Below are 18,715 nucleotides of genomic sequence, written 5' to 3' on the forward strand. Positions count from 1 at the left end.
AAAATGATGGAAGGGATGAGATGCATTCATGGAAGGGGATGAGATGCATTCTTATTGGAAGTTAATATTTGGGTGGTTGGGTATTCTTGCCCGCCTACGAAATTTGCGTCAAACAAGTCGTAACACGTTACAAGCGATTTCTCCTGAATTCTTTTAATTGCATAATCATGTTGTAGACTTTTCTAAAGTGAACTGGGGAAAATTTGCGTCAAACAGGTCATGACACGTTACCAGTGGTTTCTCCAGAATTCTTTTAATTGCATAAACGTGTTGCAGACTTTTCTTAAGTGAAACGGTAAAATTTACGAGCACATTCCTCTCGATAGCTAGGCATATAAAAAATTGAGAGAATATGAAAAAATCGAGGATTTAAAAGGTTATAAATCAAGTAACAAGTCATGACATGATCTCAGGCGTCAGGTACTCGAGCATATCCGTTCAAGAAGATATCAGCACACTCAGCAATCAGTTCTCCAATCGCTAGAATGGTGCCAATACAGCTTCTTAATGTCTAGGTAAAAGTTATGTTTTGCTTTACCCTTCAAAAAAACTGAAGTGCACTGACAACTATTTCCCTTTCTAATACCTAGCCTGCTTGTTAGATGGATCGTATGATATGCTTACCTGAAAAGCTAAAAATGGCTAAAAGATAAGTCAGGGAAGGCTATAAAAATTCTTAAAACTGTTTTTTTATTCAATAACTAAAGTTTTACTATCAGTTACTCATCCACTCTCCCTGTCTCATCCTCCTCCTTTTTCATCCACATCCTCCTCTTGAAGGCTAGCTTCTCTATAGCCGTATCCCGTGGTACCGCGAATGTATAATTTTAGTCAAACATCTTTTTATCACTTTAACTAATTCGCTCGTAGAAAGGTAAATGATTTCTTGAATGAAAGTCTAGAGAGAGGGTCCATAGAAGGAGAGAATAGTGGGAGGGTCTAGGATTGGTTCTGAATGGTCAAATAGTACCCTCTAAGGACATACACTGTTCAAAACTGAATCATGTACAGGTATAGTTTCTGCTTCACTATACTATCTTGTAGCAAAAATGCTTCTCGCAAAATTGATTCATATCCATCTCAACTCCTCTATACTATCTTATAGCAAAAATTTAAAGACAACAGCAGACGAAACGCGACATCGACAAATATGAAGATGACGTTTTGGACGTAGTAAAAGTATGATCCAAAAAGCATATTGTTTATGTTGGAAACGTAGGGATGTCGAAGAATGGAATTGAAAATAATGCAAATATGGTGCATATATATAATATTATTTATCAAGTATAAAAGGGAAGAGATCGGATGCAATTTTCAGCCTATAAAGAGGAAAGAGCATCAGATAAGTATCGAGAGCAGTAAATCAAAAGAAAGATTAAAGAATATTTTGCTGTGTTAAATTAATCTTTCTTCTAACTTGCTGCTCCCGATACTTATCTGATATCTTTTTCCTCTTTATAGGCTGAAAATTGCATCCGATCTCTTCCCTTTTATACTTGATAAATAATATTATATATATGCACCATATTTGCATTATTTTCCATTCCATTTTTCGACATCCCTACGTTTCCAACATAAATAATATGCTTTTTGGATAATGCTTTTACTAAGTCCGAAACGTCATCTTCATATTTGTCGATGTCGCGTTTCGTCTGCTGTTGTCTGTAAATTTTTGCTATAAGATAGTATAGAGGAGTTGAGATGGACATGAATCAATTTTGCGAGAAGCATTTTTGCTACAAGATAGTATAGGGAAGCAGAAACTATACCTGTACATGATTCAGTTTTGAACATTGTACTATAAGTGAGGAGCTGTAAGGCCTAATAAATTGGTGAACCTGACCTGGGTATAGTAACAGCTAGGACTTAATAAGTTGCTCTATCAAAATACTAATATTCCTGAAATTGATGTTAAATTGTTATTCTCCCCAATAGGGGAGACTATTAAAATTGTATCCTTGCATTTAAAGGATATTTTGGTGATTTGCTGCATAGGTTTAGTTAAAACCATGCAAAGTTATAATTCCATGCTCGATGGAAAGTTAATTCCTTGCACGATATCACCAACTTATCACAATAGCTATCTACAATTTAACTAACGAGAAAAGGGGGGATTGCGGTAGCCACCTAGCGGCAATTACTGGTACTATCAATTAAATTGAACTAGTTCACCCGTGTGTGTGTAATTACGTAATATTAAAATACCATTAGCGCGAAAGAAGATTAAGGAAGGCAGTCACCTAGCGGTGACTACTGGAAATAGCAATTAACTCAACCTAGTTTATCTGTGTAGCAGAGTCGGAAATAGTTAGGCTACGTAAGGTAACTAACCATCGACTTCGAAGGGTGAAAAAACCTTCCCTCAATTTGGGCCCCGTAGGATGACTTAGGTCCCCGTAGGATAACTAACCAACGGTACCATAGGGTGAAAAATACCCCCTCCCTAACCAAACCCGGTCCCACTATAAGACCTTCCAACTGTGACATAGGGTGTAAAATACCCCCTACCTAACCAAACTCGGTCCCACTATAAGACCTTCCAACTGTGAGATAGGGTGAAAAATACCCCCACCCTCCCTAACCAAACTCGATCCCACTATTAGACCCTTTCCTTCCTCATCCCCACCACTACCATACTAAGAGTCTTATCCCCACCCATCCCCCTTCCACACCACAAAACAGCTTCCCCCACTCCCTGTCATCGGAACCGCATTGCTACTCTACTTGGAGCTATGCGGATTTTCAAAATTAAAATAAAGGAATAGACTAAACATAATGTGGTTATTGTGTCATCGTTGAGATTCAAACTGTGTTAATTAATGAGATAGACATGAAAATAGTCAAAAAATTGGGTAAATACAATAATAAACAAAGAAGCTCACAAATTAGATATATAATATAAAATGTAAGATATTTCATAGTACTTTGTGGGATTTTCTTTCAGATTAAATTATAGTAATATGTGTTTACTGTGTCACTGCTGAGGATGGAGCTATGTGGATTGAACAATAAAACAAAAAGAATAGATTCACCATAATGTGGTTACTGTGTCATCGCTGAGGATCAAACTGTGTTAATTGAGATGAATATTAAAATAAAGAAGCTGACATATTAGATATATAATATAACATGTAAGATATTTTACAATACTTTGTGGGATTTTATTTAAAATTAATAAATGTAAAATAAAAGTTTTTTTTCTTTTAACAATTGTAACTATATTAAATACTATATGTTGCAATCTATTAAAAGTAAGCCTCTGCTTTTATTAGTAAACTAATTCTTCCACACGACAGTGATGCCAGAATCAAGCTTCTAGCAACAAAAATAAAGATAAGCGCTAGCCAGCAGCAGTATAGAAAATTTGAAGGGAAGCGGTACAAACACAGCTATGCCTGGTCAGCATAGGTGTGATTTGCACTTCAGGCAACATTGGCTTTAGAAGAAGACCGACTACTGCTAACCCTGATATTTTGCATGTCATCCGTGTGAAGTGATGCTGCGTTTTCCCAAAAACTCAAAGCAAAAAAAATGGTTTTCTTAAATTGATTTTTAATTTTAAAAAAGGTCAAATGTAGCCATTAATTAATTAGACTTAGTAATAAATACAAAAAATGCGTTTTATTATAACAAATGAGTTGAAGTAAAATAAATTCAATGTTTTTATATTAATCTGTTAACAAATGCATTTTTTATTTATTATTGAGTCCAATAAATTAATGGTTATTAAAAAAAAAAATTCTTTGTAATGAAAAAAAAATGAAAAAATTTTAAACTTCACCAAGACTCGAACCCGAGCCCACCGCATTACAAACGGCAACCTAACCGCCTGCGCTACAACGCTCTCTTGATGTACCAAGAGCAAAACAGCCTTTTAAAGACTGACTACAATTCTTTCATTAATTCGTCATAAGTGATCAAGAATTAGCTGTATTAATAAATACAGTTATCTACACAACATTATTGCACTAAATTTATTATGTATTTAATTTGAAGCATACATTATGCATGGAGATACGATAGTTTAAGGTTAACTATTCAGTACTCTAAGTACATTAAGCTATTCATATGCTGAACTATCATAAATTATTCCTTTACGCGCGTAACATATATCAACAGATACGGTAGTGTCTCGACGGCAAGTACATATAAAAGTAGATAATGACATGTCTATACCGCCGAGCACTACTGTGTAGCTTATACAGCAAGTTTGACCGTCTCAATTTTTAAACCAATTTATTTCAATTAATGATTCATTGTCATGATTTAAGTGAAGCTTTCCTTAAAATGGTTTTGGAGAAGCTTTCATTTGAGCCTACGAACATCAAAATCGGTTCACGCAATCCAGAGATCTCATACTCTGTTAGCTATATATATTCGCTGTCGCACACAAAGGTCAGCGCCAACTGGTGGTGAATTCAGAACTGACTTAGAAAGGAAAACATTGACAAAATTTATCACAGAAATTAATATTTAATGTATCGAACATATTGCAAAAGTAATTCCATTAATGGTGACCTAATAATTATATTTATTATATTTTTTCTAACTTGCACTATCTCTTTTTTTCTAATGTTTTCCTTTTTAAGCGGCCATTTTTATCACGATTCGATGTGCTACCTAGTGAGTGTTGCGATGGCGAATAACGAAATATTTCATTTCTTTCCGTCATCTTCTTCTTCTGCAGCCAGAAGTGTATGTCTCGGGCTGAAGTTGGTCGCTAAGAGGTAAATGACGTCATTTTTTCTCAGCATTGTCAAATAGTTAAACTCAACTACAAAATCGTGGTTGTGAACTATCAAATAAAATCGATGTAATCGATATAACTAATCCGGCGACTTGTTACCTGTCAATTGTAATATAAGGTTATGTATATTTAAAACAGTGAGGTTGAACATTGTTATGTTAGTGAATGTGTTTAATTTTTAAAATGTTAAATAAATTCGAAAAATAATGAAATAAAGAGTCGATAATTATTAGATAAGTAAAACAATATATTAGAATACAAGAGGTTATATGCTTTGTGGTACTTGGTGAAATTTTTTTCAGATAAAATAAATAGAACATTTCTATTTTCATTATTCAGGATAGAGCTGACTGGATAAAGTAAGATTAATATTTATATATTTTCAACACTGTGCCAAGGAGAAGTATACCTTCAACATTTATGTGCTTTGGTGATTATCAGGATCATGTTAATTGCAAGAAATTGTTAAGGTATTTGAAAATCATATGCTAAACTTCCAGGTATTGAAATCATTAACAAAATGCATGTTTAACTTTTTTTTCTTTAAACTGATGTGGAACATACTCTCCGATAGGTTATATCATATATACAAACAATTTTCCAGGAGACAATAAAACTTTCTTATTACTACGATTAAAGAAAAGCAGATAAATATTTTCTAATCGTTATTTAATATTCAATTACAATATAAAAAAGTATTAAAACCAAATATTTACCTACGTTTCCCTAATCAGAGTGGAAAGAAATTATTATCATTTCCAAAAATATTATTCAAATTTAATTTTTTATAAGAATAACATTGATTTTTATAATATAATATGTAATATATTTTTTGATACTTAGTGAGATTTTATTTCAGATTGAATTACAATAACGTGTTTATTGTGTCATTGTGCAGGGTTGAGCTGTAATATTTAATAGAAGAAGTCAGAAATGATTCCAGTTTACCATAGAAAGAGGCATAATGCAAAGTTAATGTTGGGAGTTAAACCTAAGGAAAAGGTGGAGAAATTAAAAAATTTGGAAGCCAATTTTTAATAGTGAAAGGATTGCAGGTGATTTTGGGCATAAACTCTTTGAAATATATAAGTCAATTAAATCATAATTATAATGATAACATCATCTAGAAATGAAAGAATGAAAAGAAGTCATCATTTTAATATTTTCCATAAGAACGAATTTACAGTGAATAACTGCGAAACTGAAAGCAGTATATCCACAAAAGAGAGGCTTCCATTGTATAAATTTGTGTATTTCCTAGTTTATATGAATGAAAGGAAAATATAAATGGTACAAATGTGCTGGAGAAAGTGCCATAATTCAAAGTTGATGTTGAGGGTAACAGCTAAGAAAATGATGGATAAAAATGAGTTAATTCATAAGAAAATCCTTGAGAGTGAAGTGCCTGCAGGTGAATTTGGGCATACAACTCTGGAAATAGAAATAATATAGTTGATGAAAATTATAATAAAATCATGTAAATGTGTAAATATGAAAGAATTCATAATTTCAATATTTCACATGTAATTCAACATACGGTGTGTAACTTCAGGAAACTGAAAGCAGTATACCTAAAAAACATAAGCTTCTATTGCATTAATTGGTATATATTTTACAGTTTATATTAATGAAAAGAATATATAAATGACACTAGTTTACCAGAGAAAGAGACATAATGCAAAGTTGATAGTGAGAGTAACACCTAAGAAAAAGGTGGATTTAGAGGTAAATTTAGAAGCAAATTCTTGAAAGCGAAAGGCTTTAAGGTGATTTTGGGTATAAAATGTTTGAAATATAATTCAAACAGTCATTGAATCCTATCTTAAATGCTTCTAAAAGTCTAATTATGATAAGAACTCCTCATTGTAATATTTTGTATTTTATTAAATAGATTAATAAATTAATATCTCGAATTGGAGCTTTACATTATGGAACGATGAGAACATTGGAAAATGTTTTATTAGATTGAATTAGTTAAAACAATTTTTTAGTTTTAATTCCTATATCCTTACAAAACGTTATAAGATCGCACATAAAACAAGCTTTGCTTGTAAAAAAAGGACGGCAGATACATAAGTCGTATCTAGTATGATTAATATTTAGTAATATAAAATATTTTAATTAAAAAAATAGTGAAATCCAAATGTTAGGCAAGTATAAATTTTTTCCATTGCGAAAATTGAAATTTGGAAAAAAGTAAATAGTAATACAAAAATTACTTGCTGGGCCCGCAATAATCATGTGTAAGTCGCTATCTTGCAATACAAGCATTCCTTCTCATAAGTTAACAATATGGCTATTTAATACGATTGCTTACAACGGGCCTGGCAAGTAATTTTTGTATTACTATTTACTTTTTTTCAAAATTTCAATTTTTGCCACGGAAAAAATTTATACTTGCCTAACATTTGGATTTCACCATTTTTTTAAATTAAAATATTTGATATTACTATATATTAATTATACTGGATACGATTTATGTACTTGCCGTCCGTTTTTTACAAGTAAAGCTTGTTTTTTATGGGTGACCTATTCTCCACGAAAAATCTATTATTCGACAACCAAAATTTCCCCAAAAAGCTGGGATAGCTCTGTCCCTAGCTAAAAAATGCAGAGAGGCAAAGTTAGGAGAGGTTTTTCCTTATACCGATAAGAAAATCTCTATAACACGATACAAAATCCGACAAAAGAAAAAGACAAGATTTACATAAGAAAAATCCTTAGGTTTATTCACAAAGTTCCTAGGATTTACACCTACTGAGAATATCTCAGATTCGATTAACAAGGCCTAGAAAGACGAAAATAATTACAAATTTGGCCTGCCACGTTATAGTTAATTTTCCTAACAATTATTTAACAATAATCTATCGTAAGTCTTCACCAATGCGTACAAGAAAACGCTAGAATAATACAATTTATAATCCGACCACATAAGATAACATAAGGTGAAGATAAGTAAGAAATTTACGATAAATTCGACATGAATGATTGTGAAACGTGCCAATGATTATGGCCAATTACCGATATCGTTGATCCTTTATCTTAAACTTTAACGCAAACCAAGACGTTACTTGTCTCACACGCCTCAAAAGCGGAGACTTTATTCCTCCAACGGCGAGTGAACTGGAGAAGGAGTTGATTACATGCCGCGCGCGCGCGTAACACTACCGTGTTACTTGATGTCTGATGACACTAAATCTTGGATCATCAACCCTTAAAGTAATACGAAAACTCGGGCAATTTCGTCCCGGAAAAGTCTACTAATATCTCGAAAACTATATCGAGCATACAACAGGCAGGCCTCAATGCGCGACACCGCCAAACGATACTTAACTAGAAGAAAATGTGATTATTTTTCCCAGTTAAGTCTCCAAAATTCTAATTATTAACATAACTCAAAGTATCGCCGTCTAGTACTCGGCCGTAATCATACGCAAGCGAAATCTCGAGGATTTTCGATACACGACAAGAATAGGACTCTCGATACAATGAAATTAGGCTAGCTCTGGCATGGTCGACCTGAAAGAGACACTCACCAATCCGCAACCCTTCCTCTAATTTTTACTTATAGCTCAACTCTCGGATACAGTAGCCAGCAGGAAACAGTAGTCAGGAGATTTCGGCAAGGCTTCAGTAGACCAGTCGAAAGGGCAGGTCTACGATGCTCCAGAGCTCACGTCGAACTCCAATCGAAGCTAGTTTTCGATTGCGGGAGCGAGACAGTGATTTCGGTAATTCGCGATCCCACCTAGCGATTAAAAGGTTCGGATATCGATCATATTACCGAAGAACCACGAGGATCCGTGGTATTAGGCGATCCTCTTCTCTAGCTCTTTCCTCTTCTTTCTATCGCCCGGAGTCAGTTTTGCCCTGAACGACTCTAAATATTTCCATCAGCCACAGCGGTAGCATGAGGTTTAGGCTGCCGCGGTTCGTGAAACAGTAATGGTTAGGACTCGCACTCTAATATGATTAAGTGGCTGACAGTTCCTTCCTCTGCGATTATTCCTCCAATTGAGAACGTTCCACGATGACTCCAATATGGCTCAGGTACAGCTCCTCCTGCTATATGACCTCCGGATATCCCCTTAAGTTCAGGTTGTATCATTCAGCGGGCCAAAATCCATAGTGGGTCTGTAGCAAGAATAAGAAGTTACTGCTTTTCATTAGACGATAATGCTGATGACATAATCTTCTCCTAGATGGGTGATGAAGGAGAAGGAGGAGAGACAAGGCCCTCACTCCGATCAACACGTCGCGCAATAAATTCCGGGTTATAGAGCGAACAATGTACAAAAAATTAAGCTAAAAAGCGCAGTACAATATAAAAGCAAATGGTACGTGCCGTTATCGACATGAGAAACAAGGAAATGAATGAATGAGATCTCTAACCTTTATTAGTGGCGGAATTCTAAGGTGATTCTGGAGCTTTCTTTGACCTTGAGCTATAAAACCTTACTCTAACATGCTCATAAAATTGTAAGCTTAAGAAAGCCAAAAATATCTTAATTAATGACTTTTATAAAATATTAACTCGGGAGGGTGTACCCGAGAACATGAGGAAGTTCTTAGTAATGTTTGTGACGCCACCAAGACTTACAGAATTGGCCACGTCACAAAGTGAAAATCTATATTACAGCATCCACTTTGATCTTTATAATTATATCTTCTTGATTTCGTTTAATATATTTAAGATTTGTAGCTAGAAAGAATAGGAAACAGGAATCAGTACGTTAATCCTTTTCCAAAAGTAGCTCTGTTAGATTCATACATTTTTTTCATCTAAATTAGTCCGAGTGTCTTTATTGTTGTTTTAGCTGAATGTGTAATGAATGACGCATCTCTCTGCTTGTAGCATCAGCTTCAGCATTCTCAAATAGTTTATGTAATAATAATTCTGGGAAGCCGTATTTGCTTTTGAATGCTTTTCTTTACAAACTCGTGAATTTACAGTGCCCTCTTTTGGGTAAAAATGATATTAGAAAAAGTGTTTCGTTTTACCGACATTACGTCACTTTGGACAAATTTCAATCAAAATTACTAGTTTTAATACTATAGCGTTATTTGTGAACCGATTTTCGATTTTGCGGGCATTTTGGAATCAATAAACTAGCGCCTTTGGAATAAAACAGCGAAATCTTTAAATTTTTGCTGAATTAAATTTTAATATTTGTTAATAAATTTTCATTTATTTTTTTTTTATAATTTTTCAATATTTGTTTGTTCTATCCCAAAGCTGCTATTCTGCTGATTACAAAACTACCACAAATTTGAAAATCAGTCCATAAACAACGATATTGTTTGAAAACTAATATTTTAGGTGGAATAGCTCTGTGATGCCGGTATCAATTAACACGGTAGTGTTACACGGCAAGTAATTAAAAGAATATGAGCCGCGTGACACTACCTACTTTTACGCCAAGAATGAACCAAACTATACCTCACGATTTTTCCGATGGATATATTTTCCGATCGGTTAATTTAATGAAAATTCTAATGAAACTTTCATTACATAAATCGATTATAAGCTTTCGAATGAGACTACAAATGTGTAAATTGGTTCACTCAATGCTGAGATATCAAGATTGAGCAATTACGATTAGCTATTTTACTTTCAGCCTTTCTTCTTCTTCCGACCGAAAATTGTTGTCTCGCTCGGAAGTCTCACTCTTTCACATTGGAAGCCTATCCCCGGCATCTTCTGTCCTTCTCCTCCATTCATCCGACATAGCCCGAATGTGTTGGTGCTATAGATGTGAATCCAAACGCATGCGCAAGGCAGTGATATGTCAAAGCGTTACGAGATGAGTTTTTCATGAAATTTTGTTTAAACGTTAATATTAATAATTAAGTAAAATGTGAGAGATATAAGGCATGAAGCCTGAAAACCATATCAAGGTAACAAAATAAGTAGAGGTGCGGCTTAGTATCAGTTGTTTACTTTTTGTTACAAAGATATTCTTAACCTAATTTTAAAAATGAATGAAGTAATTGTACAATATCTATTTCAACTATAATGTGACAATAAATTATTTTTCAGGGTAAATGAAAGTTAATACAAGTTTTTCTTAAGGGAAGAGGGCTAGTGAAGGAACATATTGATTCAGTAATTAATTCATTAATGCAGAAAGATTGTTCAGGCCAACGAGAAATAGTCTTCAGTAATAAGGATTCATTATCTTATGTAAAATATTTTAATTTACCAATATTCCTTTGATACATAAAAATTCATACTACATTTATTCATAATAGATATTTCATATTTTCATTTAATACATATTCAAATGTTCACGTTAGCAACCTAGATATGGAAGAAGGTTTTATTGTGACAAGACCAACCATACTATACGAATGCCGTTGAGATCTCAATTATTCTGCACCAATTCCTGTTGTAACGTTATTCCCGCCAGTGTGAGGGGCCACTCACACTACGGGTTTTCTCATTACCTTCGCCCGTCCTTTTCTATCGGTATCAGGGCGCCAGTTGGTCAGTTGGGTGGCCAACAACCCTGCGTTATCATTTGAGTCTTTCGACTCCATGTTCTATGCATCTCATACGGCTCTGCGGCCATGCATTTGGACGGTAGCGGTAGCCAGGGTCGCTCAGTATGCTAGGTCGTGGAGAGAAGGGAGGGTTCCTTGCGGATGTCCGAGCCTAGCAGACCTATCTGCTGAGGGGCAAACATTTATCCCCCCCACCACCCACACACAGGTGGTGGTGAGGAGTGCGGGAACATGCGGTATCATTGCCAAGCATAGAGTTTGCCAGGAGCGGACCACCACGAAGGCAGTGTTCGCGGCCCGTCCAGCCATAGCGCAAGCCTATGGAATTACGGAGGGCACCGGGACACATTCCAACGGGCTAACTACGCCCCTACAAAACCCACTATGCGTTGGCCCGTAACCAGTCGTGACGTACATGCAGGCTGGCCTATAGCACACGCCTCACGTACGCGAACCGACCCATGGCTGCCTGAGTGCCGCGTCACGCGCTCACCAGCACGCACGGACACATCAGCACAGTCCCATGGTCGCGTTCCGACTGTCTGCTATGGCAGTCTGCGCACGACATTCGCGCAGCCTGCTTGACGCGCGTAACCAGCGTTCAAGCCAGACTCGATGTTCTATCTCCCCTCCTCGTGGGGACTTATAGACACGGTCATTCTTTTAGGACTCCCCGAGGCCGCTTCTCCTTATCTCAGGTTGCCTGGGTTGATTGGCATGGCCCTGCCTTACTTCCCAGGACAACCTGGACATCGTTTCCTGGAGCGCCGGTCTTTTCATCTGGGCCTCTGCTTGTCAACGGGGTCTATCCTTGACGTTAGCTATAATCCACTCGTGAGCCTATCTCACGAGTCGGTAACGTAGGGATTAATAATATCCACTGTTCGATAACTTCTATACTTTTTATTCGGTATCTCGCATACCTAACGGAGAACTTCGTTACACTGTGGATGGAGTATACCAGAGTTTATCAGACAATTATTAGAAATAATTTATTAATTGGAAGGTATTAATTAATATATATTTTAGTATGTTGCAATACTACTATATTTATATATTATTGTTTATTTTAATTATTAACATAATGACTATAATGCTTAGAAGTTTCAGTTATGTTCTAACAAATAAATCACACTTTGAATTGGTATATAATAATGTCAATTTTATTCTGGTGGTTACTTTGTAATAAATGGTCAAGAAAAGGTGATACTTATTCAAGAACAAATGCTTAGGAATAGAATAATTTTAGAAGAATATGATATAGGCTGTACAGTGGCTTCTTGTAACAATTCTATTCATGAAAGGAAGACTAAAACAAATATTGTAGGAACAGCTGGGGAAAGTACTATATGAGACAAAATATTTTTTAAGATGTAAGAATTTTATTTTTAATTACATATATTTAAAACCTGTTAAAAGTAATTAATCATATGTTTTAAACATTAGAATATACCTATCGTAATAATGTTTAATGAAATGGGCATTGTTAACGATCAAAAGATCATGCAACTGATTGGTATAGAAGAAGAGTTTATGAAAGAGTTTGCACTAAGTTTGGAAGAATGTCATTTTTTAAATGTTTCTGCTTAAAACCAAGCATTAAAGTAGCTACTTTAATTTAATGGAAATTTATTTTGTGCTGTAAAATAAAAACTGTTTTTAGATACTTGAGTAATAAAAGAAAGCAAAAGTGATATTCAATGATTAAAGCTAGCGTAACTAATGAAATGAAGGATGCAGTTGCAACAAATATGTTTTACCTCATGTATCTGTATGTAGTCTATATAATTATACAAATAGAGCTATTTATGTTAATTTGCAAATAATAATTTGTAAATTCGTTTATTTTGTATGTAGGTTATTGAATTTAGTTTTAATACAAAGGCCACATATATTGTATTGATGATTCGTAAAGTTATGTAGCCACAGTATGATGGTAAATTAATTGATCATAGGAACTATTTTGTTAATAAAACATAGGACTTAGCTAGTTCTTTATTATTATTAGTGTTTTAAGATATTTTTAAAAATAATATATAAGTGGGAGGTAAAAGCTATTTTCCAAAATAAATTTTTGTAAAGAATTATATTAAAATAAAAGTACAATTTCTTCCAGTTAAAACAAATTGTTGATAAGAATATTTCTAAAATAAAAACCTACTCAGTTCGATATTGTGAAATACATGAGACAAGATTAAATTGCAAATCAATTAACATTTGCAATTTCTTTCATAAGTAAGAAATATTTGTTTAATCATTAACATACTATATAGAATGTAACGTCTCGTTTCACGGCTCGGCCTTGAATAGTGTTTTCACTCCAGGGATTACCTAAAAAGAATATTTACGAAACTATTCGGCCTTGGTTTGCCAGGGGAGGGCAGGGACCAGAAACGGACGACAAGACACACGGAGGTTTTAAGGCCAGGAAATATTAAATGAAATGTCGGTACAATTTGTAATATATAAACATCACAATTTTATTCCCGCAAACAAGATGAAATTATACATGAGTTTTATGTTCCCATTTAACTTAATTTAGTCGATTATATTTTTCCCAAGATATGGTATTGGGCGCCAGTTCGCTGGGAATTCTCTAAATGTACCTCCGCGGTTGGCCGGCTGTAGACTTGTCTCATGCGTGGACCAAGACGCTTTGTAAATTTTACTTAAAATAACAGGGAAACGGCTAGGGCAAGGAAATTCGAACGGTCTCGCGTCGGGAAAACTTCGAGGAGGCTCTGGATCGTCTTTCTCCAACGAGGGACTACACCCCGTCCTAGAACGTATTCTTAGAATACAGGGGATCCCTACGCGATTCGCGATCCGTTAAACATTAACCTATTGCTCTCAAAACCGTTCCCGACAAAGTAATAAACGCAATAATTATTTAATCATAAACAAGAAACCGACTCGTATTACGCCGGACGAATCCCGAGATAAGACAACGGATTAGGTAGTAAGGAGCCTTGGCCTCTTCTCAGGAGAAAACCAAGTTTACCTGGAAGCAAAAGCTACTTGCGAATGACAATGGGGGGATGCTGCTGCATGCGTCCATGCAAGAAGTCCACTACTAAGTTGTCCACTGCATTCTAGCTATACTTCCTTTTTACTACCAAGTTGTATTCACTCACCAATTCATAAAAATAGGAAATTGACTACAGGGCAATACCCTTACCACGTATATAAAACGGGAAACAAACTAACATATGAGGAAAAACAAAATAAAGATTGCACACACGTCTTAACCAGACGTGACCCAAATTTGGTGTGTCTCATGCGACCACAGCACGCAAGATGATCAGATCGGCACATGCGCAAATAGATCAGCTATCGACCACCGATTTAGCCTAATACGAGCAATTATCGCGAGTACAGGCAGGTGGCGCCTCACCCTCCCCTTTACCGTGACTAGTGTGTAACACACAATATCCGAATTTTTCTGTGACAAATACAATGCATCGTCACAAGAAATATCAGTTTTTTGTATAAAAGGGTAATTGGATTATTAAAAGGTCTAAAGTGGAGTGCCATGGTGTAACACAAGTTTTATTAAGATTATCTTATTTTTCTGCGATTGGTATGATGCTATATGTAAATTCTTAATTTGAGAAAACTAGGAAAGTATCAGGTCTAAGATCTTTATAGAGCTATCTTAATAGGAACTGCTATAGGTAATACTCCTAAAGGAAAAGTAAGTGTTTTGTGTTATACATGGTGGAATGATAACGCCGAGCTTCCTTTAAACGGGTTATCCCTGAGAGTTTTCTAAAGAAAACACCGTTGGCCATTTTATAATATATCCACTGGTTAAGGAGATATTAAAGATTAAATTTTGTATGCAATTATTGATTTTACATATGACTGCAGTAGTAATGGTATGTACGTGTGGCAAGTGCAAGTATCAGAGAGAAGTTGCTGCTATGACGTTTCACTCTCCACTTTTATTGATTTTTTCGGAATCGTTGAGAAGTTGCTACCGGTTAGCTGTTTCGCGTTTTTATTGATTAGCGGAAAATTTTAAGATTTAATTCGCGTTCTCGCGCAGAAACTAACGCATACGCGCAATTTACCTACGGAGAATCTTGGTTAAATGTTATCGTGTGCACCCCCATACAATTTAATTTCTGATGCCAAATAATTAATCGGCAAATCGAGATAATGCAAATTAAATTCTATGAGGATTGAACACTTTAAACCAAGACTATGCTCCAGTCAATGAGCGCTCAGATGTGCATATCTGTCGATCATTGACTGTAAGCGAGAAAAAGAAGCTATAGCCGCATAGTCGCGTCTTAACGGTTAGCCTAATAAATGAAAAGATTGCGTTATCAAATGTTTATTTAACTGATTTTATGGAGCAACTTCAGGGATAGGCAGCATTGTAGATATGCTCCATATGGCCACCTTCAGCATCGATGCACGCCCTTGCTCGTCGCAGAAGATTTTGCTTGGACAGTAGCTACCATCCCAGGTGTGATCTCCGTGATAGCCACATCCAATCGCGCTGCTAGTTCTTCCTGATCCCGCATTTGATGTCTTCCCGAGTAGACCTTTTATTTGGAGGCCCCCCAAAAGAAGAAATCTAGTGGATTCAGATCAGGATATCTAGCAGGCCAAGGGATGGGACCACCACGGCCGATCCATTTGCCGGGAAGCTTGCAGTGCAGCACGCCTTTCGCAGTGGCCGTTATATGCGGAGCTGCTCCATCGTGCTGGAACTACATTTTCTGCCAAGTTTCTAGAGGAACATCTTCCAGAAGGACTGGAAGCTGATTCTCTAGAAATTCGGCAAAAATGTCTCCCGTCAATCGAGATTGTAGGATGCACGGTCCAAACTGTAAACATTTCACAATGAACTTTAGTTGCAAGCATTATTTGCATTTAAGAAACGTGAATAAGTGTTAAAAACTTACCAAATATTTCCCGACGATGCCTGCCCAGAGATTTACCGACCATTTGTATTGAGATTTCTGTTCTCTTATTACATGTGGGTTACTACTAGCCCAATGATGGTCGTTTCGCATGTTTATAACACCACTTTTGTCAAATATGCTTTCGTCAGAGAATAAGATACAATTTGTGAAATCGTTATCCTCTCCATGTTTTGCGAGAAGCCAGCGGCAAAACTGCAAGTGGTTCCCATAATCTCTGGGCAACAATTCCTGTATACTCGTGTACTTACAGGGGTGCATTGATTCACCATGGAGCATTTGCAGCACCGTTGTGTGATTGGTTCCGAGGTCCCTGGCTACCGCTCGTGTGCTGGTCCGCAGCCTCTCCCGGGACTGACGCAGCACTTTTTCCTCGAAGGCAGGAACGCGTGTTGTTTTCTGCCTGCCGTTGTCATTGTATTTTGGCGGCAAACTGCCCGTGTCCCTTAAGCGCTGCACAACCGTCTTGGTGACATTTTTGTCCGGGTGTCGCCGATTGGGGAACTTTTCCGCGTACACCCTCGCGGCCACGGTAGCCGAAGCATTATTCTGCCAGTATAACTGGAGCATATCACGGTATTCGTTATTGCTGTAACTCATTTTTCACAGCATTTAGGGTTTTAAAACGGAGAAAACGATGCACACTTATGTCGACAAACTGAAAATAGTTTTTTCAGTTGCTACACTCAAAGAAAATCATGTGTAATATCAGTAAAAGTGTACATTGAGTCAATAAATTCGATTATTGAAATACAGCCAATAATCGATTTAATTGATATTATTAAAAATGTTTTATTGAAGTATAATCTCGGTTACTGGTTCTATTAAAATGAATGTTTAAGATTCGGTATGAAAATTTTGGGAATTTGATAACCGCCTTGATTGAGCTCACAATTACGGTGTTTGATTCAATAAACATGTTTTATGAATATTAGAATTACTGTTATTGATTCAATAAACATGTTTTACTGATATTACACCCACTGTTATTGATTCAATAAACATGTTTTACTGATATTACACCCACTGTTATTGATTCAATAAAGATGTCTTATTGATATTACAACCACTGTTGTTGATTCAATAAACATGTTTTACTGATATTACACCCACTATTATTGATTCAATAAACATGTCTTATTGATATTACAACCACTGTTGTTGATTCAATAAACATGTTTTACTGATATTACATCCACTGTTATTGATTCAATAAATAGATTATATGAATATTAAAAGCACAATGTTTAATTCAATATTGAAATTACAGTTTATTGTAATAATTATACATTGTTTGTTAAATAAAATACAAAATGAATTTTTATTTAGTACTCCTAAGAGAGAAGTCAGTAAATCTAATTTTAATCGTTTTCATTTCAACTGTATCTACAGATTTCGTACGTGAACAAGTAGTAAAGCTATGAAAAATGTGTTACAAGTTCAGTTTTTATAAACTAACTCTAAGTGAAATTACAGAAGTAGGGATATAAATTTTTTTCTTCAATCACGTTGTCGCGTTAGATATCTATTATGCTAGTCAGTTACGTTTAATATTTGAAATAAAAAATATCCTGGTTTATAAATGAATAATTAATACTCAATCATTGAAAATAGATTGAAAGACAATGGAAAATGAGATCAATATTTTCATATTTACATCATTTGCCATTGTTTCTCAATTCTTTTTCAATATTTCAAAGTTAAAACGTGTTTGACTAATACAGTAGATATTTAACGCAACAACGTCATTAATACAAATCATACGCTCAATATGTAGGATAATTACGTTACAGTTAAAGAAACTTGTGAAAACAAACGCACTCACAGCATATTCTCTTTTTAATTATATTCTGTATTAATTTCCTAGGCTTTTCACACGTTCTAATCCAGTCATTTCACAAGTCTATTTATTGCAATAATGAAGCTATTGTCAATTGAACTTAATTTGCAAATATGATGAATAATAACTGTGTATATTAACGATTTAATGGTCAAAATAAATAGTTCGCTGTTAATACACAAGTTTTACTAATCATATTTACTAGTTTCTCAAATAATCAATTAAAATATGCGCTTTAGAACATAATTTTTTCGATTTTAAGTTATAAAAGAACTGCTCTATGAAAATATAAAATGCTTCGCATTCTATTGGAAATTGAAAATTGAATAAATATATAACTTTAAAACAGATATCGATAGCTTTAATACAATCACGAAAGTTATATCTTATATTATCATAAAACAAACTAAAGTCGCTTACATTTAATATATCGTCTGCTACGGAATATAAGAAAGGTTGTACCGACGGTTTGGAGCGTTGTATATGGAGGAAGTGGTCTTCTACTTCATGCAAAGAACGTCCGACGAAGAGAAAAGCTACTTGTGCGTCTTTGATGGTGTAGCGGCTGTTAATTTTTTTGTTATCCTTTGTTTTTACAGCGAACCTTGTTGGAACAAAATAAGCGTGTAGGGCCCAAAAAATGATTGCGTTTTTTGTGTCTGAAAAGAAATTGTTTTAATTTTCATCAAT

This window comes from Prorops nasuta, unplaced genomic scaffold (genome assembly GCF_024137725.1).
Source record: "Prorops nasuta isolate Cenicafe-Biocafe unplaced genomic scaffold, Cenicafe_Pnas_1.2 PNAS00009, whole genome shotgun sequence".
Lineage (NCBI taxonomy): Eukaryota > Metazoa > Arthropoda > Insecta > Hymenoptera > Bethylidae > Prorops > Prorops nasuta.